This window comes from Bos grunniens, chromosome 1 (assembly GCF_055505025.1).
Source record: "Bos grunniens cultivar Pamir isolate PY7600 chromosome 1, Bosgru_T2T1.0, whole genome shotgun sequence".
NCBI classification, from domain to species: domain Eukaryota; kingdom Metazoa; phylum Chordata; class Mammalia; order Artiodactyla; family Bovidae; genus Bos; species Bos grunniens.
The window spans coordinates 40,718,782-40,724,532 of record NC_141165.1 but is presented as its reverse complement, the minus strand read 5'-3'; the positions used below and the strand labels follow the sequence as shown (position 1 = coordinate 40,724,532).

Genomic DNA, 5,751 nt, shown 5'->3' with positions numbered 1-5,751 from the left:
TCTCTGTCATTGTATCTATGACCTGCCCACAACATTAGCCACAGTCCCTTGTCTATGTTTACGTTTATGCACATTAGAAAAACTTGCACAGTGCAGGAGTAGGCAAGGAGGTTCAACTGTATTTTTTTAAGCAATACACTTGAAAAGACTCAAGTCACTTAACTGATTTTAAACTTAGGTTATTTCAGAGAAGAAAAAAGTATGAGTATTAAGACAAGTCGATTTTGATGAGACACTGAACATACAGTGCCATTTTTATACCCCTATGCTGCATTTGAATTCTTATGTGCTAGGGGCAGAGAACAGAAGATGAAGGCTGCATTAATAGTCAAGTACATATAGTGTATTTAAAAGCCATCTAATAATCTTTATTTTATAAAAACTATAGTTTTAAATTATATCCCATCTCTAATAGGAATATCATTCGTTTTAAACCTTCAGTTGTAGAGCTCAATACATCAAGTCAAAAAGATTAAGGGTAACTTAAAATCTTAGAATAATTTCTCCTTCTTCAATATAAACCTTTGAACCTTCATGCTTTTTCAAAGCCTTCAGCTGCCTGACCATTGTCTAGGTTCCTAACATGGGACAAGGAGCCAGGGGAGCATTAAAAGACCAGGAGTGAAGGCATGTTTGCTGATGAAAAGGTATCACTATGGTTAACGAAAACAAAGCAGACGTACATGTATAACACAGTGCAAGGCTTCATTTTATTTAGACTCGTACAAACGATCTGCAAAATTCTGAAAAGCTAAAGTGAGCAAAAAAGAAGGAAGCAGGTCCCAAAAATAACTCAGCCTAACAGTGACTACCAAGGTTAGTTAGGTTCAAGAACAGAAAAGGGGTCTAATAGGTGAGTCAGGTTTAACAGAAGGGATAGAAGCAAAGAGGTTAAAACAACTGTCTAAGGACCTTTATCAGTATCTATTGCTCCATCAAGATTCCAATTCCATAAATTCCAGGGGATATACAGTACATGAATTAATACACATCTCTGTTGGACACGTGCCTAGCTACCACCACCTGCTGCTCCTTTTGTTCACTAGCTAGGTTAAGATAGCCATGCGCTACACTAGGTATTTAAGAAGACAGTTTGAAAGGCTAATTCCTTTCTCCATTTTCCTCATAACACCCAGGCTGAGTTACAGCTACCCTATATAAAAAGGAGGAACAATGCTGCAGCTGGGAAAACCCTCAGTACAGGGTGTCCTAGACTCTCCTTCCTCTACTTGGCTCTACATCACAGCTCACAAGTGTGTGTGTGTGTGTCTGTGTGTGTGTGTCCTCTACTTGGCTCTACATCACAGCTCACAAGTGTGTGTGTGTGTGTGTGTGTGTGTGTGTGTCCGTCCTCTACTTGGCTCTACATCACAGCTCACAAATAGTCCATGTGTGTGTGTGTGTGTGCTCTACTTGGCTCTACATCACAGCTCACAAATAGTCCGTGTGTGTGTGTGTGTGTGTGTGTGTGTGTGTGTGTTCTGTTAAAGGCACACTCACCTTAGAACATGCCTAAAAACTAAGAACCTATCATCTTCATCAAATGATTCCATTTGGTGTTCTGAAACTTAGCAGAGCTAACCCCACACTGCATTTAATTCTCTAAAATTCAGGCCTCAATTCTAAGAGGCCCTTAAAATATTTCAATCCCATTTTAATGTTTCTAAAATTGTACTGCTGTAGAGTTGGTGGGTACATTTAATATAGTGGTTTCATTCTCTGAAATTACATTATTAAATCAATGGGATAGCTTAAAACATTGACTTAGGAAAAAATTTTAAAGTATTATCTCCATTTTCTTAAAGCCATATTACAAAAGCATCAAAATCATACTGCTTGTATTTTACACAAATACTCACACTGTGGTCACAACCAAGAATGAATCAGTCACATGACTAACATAATATACACAGGAATAACGTAAAATACTGTGTTGGTGTCATAAGTTAATATAAACTACTGCACTAACATTGAATAAAGCAAAAAATCTATTTGGTTTTTAATTAATTGAAAATTTGGAAACAAGTTTAAATTTGAAATCTAAAATTTCTTACATGGAACTTTTGGATTATATTCAGTATTTTAGGACCCACTTAAGGCAGCAATTTTAACATAGCTATTTTTACTTTATGCAAATGAGAAATATATTCAGATAATTTCAAAAAGAAATTTTTCTATTATTCATAAAAATTACATGCAGAGAAATTTACCTTGCAGAATATCTTTTGGTGTGCATATTACTAACTCTGTTATATTCATTATACCATTCATACCACCATTTTATTCTCATTTCCAAATAGCATATCAGTATTTTGTTTCTCAATTAAAGTTTCAAAGGAATAATTTGGAAAATGTGTAAGTTCAAACTAAATACCTAAGCCAAAATTGTGAATACACAGTACAATCTCAAACATAAATTTCATGATCACTGTGGAGAAATGTGATATACAAGAAAAAAATAAAGTAAAGAAACAAGGGCAAAATAAAGCTTGAGGATCACTTAAGTCTCGTAAATAGAGATACTCTCTCAAACAGACCACCACAAGAAAACAGCTTATCAAATCAATAAATACTAGGAAGATGCTATGTTTAAAAAAAACATTATGGCTAAGACGATATTTACAATAATCTTTGGATATGTCTAAATGAATTATAAAAGCATTAAGATCAAACATTTTCAAATTTAAACATAAACATCTGGTAGATGCTGAATTAGCTGTGCTCTGTCCCCCTCCCAGCCCTCTATCACCATCTAGTGGTAAAATTTATAAAACAACTGAAAACGACTCCAGTCCTATTTACTGCTTGTGACTACACATTACAGTCATCTTTAGTGCTAACGAAAAGCAGTGTGTGTGTGTGTGTGTGTGTGTGTGTGTGCGCGCGCGCGCGCGCACACGCGTGCACGTGCATGTGTGTGTGATGGGGCTGGGGGGTGCCGCTTCACAGGGGAGGGCACAACAGTCCTGGAGCTGCCTAGATAAATGTAAGATGGAAATGTTTGACAAAAAATAAGGCCTATAAGAAATAATGTTGTTGTTTAATTGCTAAGTCTTGTCCAATTCTTTTGCAACCCCACGGGCTGTAGCCCGTCAGGCTCCTCTGTCCGTGGGATTTCCCAGGTAAGAATACAGCAGTGGGTTGCCTTTTCCTCCTCCAGGTAGGTTACAGATGTGTCTTAAAAAAATAAAATAAAAAGGCTGAAATATACATAGATTTCATAGGGAAACCAGAACAAATATTGACTATGCTTTTTGACATACAAAAAAATTTATTTAAATATAATTTACTGTTTCAAAATTTTTTAGAATTAGACTAATATTGTCAGTGTTAAAATGTTCAACTTATCAAAAAATGTATGAGATTCAAATGGCAACTTTTATTTTGAATATTCTTAAATTTTTCTTCTAAGCTACAATACTGAGATTTAAAAAATCATCTAAAATGATTTAAGAAAATGGTATAATGTGGCTATTAGATAACCTAGCCTTTCCTTGCCTCATTTGGAAACTCAAGATATGGAATTAAATCAGAAATTCCTTTCTTTCAAACACCTTCCTAGGCAAGTATTCTTAGTAAAGTGGCCAGCTTCTCTTTGAATAATGCTAGAGAAATCTGTTGATTGCAGCAGCTCTCAGAAACAAGCCACACATCAGATTAGATCATCCTAACTTATCAACAAGAATCCAGAATAGTCGACCAGATTGGCCAAAGCTTCTAAGTCTAGGTTTAAATGTTACAAGCAAGACTTTCCCACAAGACTCTAGACACGTTTACCTGGACACAGATACAAACACGCAGTACTTATAACTAGGGCTAAGAGATTTAGTATACCAAAATAACTCAGCTCCCTAACCTATGATAGCTTCCAGGTGGTGCTAGGGGTAAAGAACCTGCCTGCCAATGCAGGAGACATAAGAGACTCAGGTTTAATCTCTGGGTCAGAAAGATCCCCTAAAGAAGGAACTGGCAACCCACTCCAGAGTTCTTGCCTAGAGAATCCCATGGACAGAGGGGCCTGGAGGGCCACAGTCCATGGCTCAGTTGCCAAGAGTTGGACACAACTGAAGAGACTGAGCACATACAAAAATACACCTTAAAAATCACTTCCCATTCTTAAGATTGTTACTACTATCCCACAAAATACCTTCAGTAACAGTGTTGTCAATTACCATCTGTCAATTACCAAAAATAAATTCAGTGTTTTTTCAAAATGTCATATCAACTGTATTTTTAGATTTTTATGTGCTATTTTATGCAGCTAGGGAAATGCAAACATTAAACACAATGGAAAAAATGAATGTGTAAAGAGATGAATACTGGGCCAAACACTTATGTGATAAAAATTTGGAATCACCTAGATCAGAACTTCTCAACTCCACTGAACCCAATGCACTCTTTCTGTGAGATATGCTTCAATGTATTTTTAGTAGTAGTAGCATTAGGGCTTCCCAGATGGCACCAGTGGTAAAGAACCTGCCTGCCAGTGCAGGAGAAATGAGACATGGGTTCGATCCCTGGGTCAGGAAGATCCGCTGGAGGGGAGCATGGCAACCCACTCCAGTATTCTTGCCTGGAGAGTTCCACGGACAGAGGAGCCTGGCGGGCTATGGTACATAGGGTCACAAAGAGTCAGACACGACTCAGTCTGAGCACAAATGAGCACAAGCAGTAGTGTTAGTCATCAGTTATGTCCAACTCTTTGTGACCCCCATGGACTGTAGCCTGCCAGGTTTCTTTGTCCAAGGGGTTCTCTAGGCAGGAATACTGGAGTGAGCTACCATTCCCTTCTCCAGGGGATCTCCCCGACCCAGGGATCAAACCCAGGTCTCTGTCCGACATTGCAGGCAGATTCTTTACCATCTGAGCCACTAGGGAAGTTCAACGTATTTTTAGTACACTGATAATATAATCTATCCATACATGCATACCTCGCCTTGTATGGTAGTGTGGGACCATAAAAATGAGGACTTCGTCACTTTCTCTATGCTATCCAAGGAGGCTCCCTACCCTTGGATTTGATAAACGCCATCACCATCACCCAGGCACCTGAATGGAAATTCAGAGTCATCCAATGGCTCTTCTTTCCTTCCCCCCACTGGCAGCCCTGCACCCAGTCCTGCAAGTCTGCCCTCACACACGGGGGACAAGCTAGGCCTCCACCCCGCATGGCCCCGTGTCAGGCCTAGCTCAGGCTGGAGGCGGCTGTGTGAGCTCACAGACCAGCAAGGACCTGTGAGCACAGCAAAAAACCTTGGCCCCACCTCCCACTGTGTGTCCAGCTGAGAGGAGAAAATGAACCAACCTCACCTTGATTTTAAACTGCCAGCACTTCTGCTAGGAGCCTCAAGCTTCCCATTCTGGCCTAGGCCCTCACATACTCCTTTCTAGAACTTTTAACACTACACAGCTATTTTCTAATGAAATAAAAATAGCTAACTTTTATTGGCATTCCCTACAAAGCAGGCATCATTTTGAGCTCCTGACCTGACTACCTTTATGCCCTTGACAAACTCCAAGGAAGCACTGGCATTACCTTAACGTCCTCAGGGACACACAGGTCAGAAAGGCTATTGCTGGGATCCAGACTTAGGCCATCTGGCTCCAGAAGCTCTGCTTTCAATCAGTCTCAATAATGAAGTGAAACACATGCCTTAAGGTGTTACTGATACGACCAAGAGCCTTGCAAATGATTTACGTTGCCTAATGCTAGGAATACAAACACACTGCAAATAAGGTTGGGAATGAAGC

The 5,751-nt window shown here is 39.3% G+C and overlaps 1 protein-coding gene across 22 annotated transcripts in view; it reads right to left on the bottom strand.

Moving 5' to 3' along the window:
* MED12L (mediator complex subunit 12L) overlaps nt 1-5,751 on the bottom strand; it is a 364,655-nt gene that overhangs the window by 145,484 nt on the left and 213,420 nt on the right. The gene's annotated exons all lie outside the window — the stretch shown is intronic.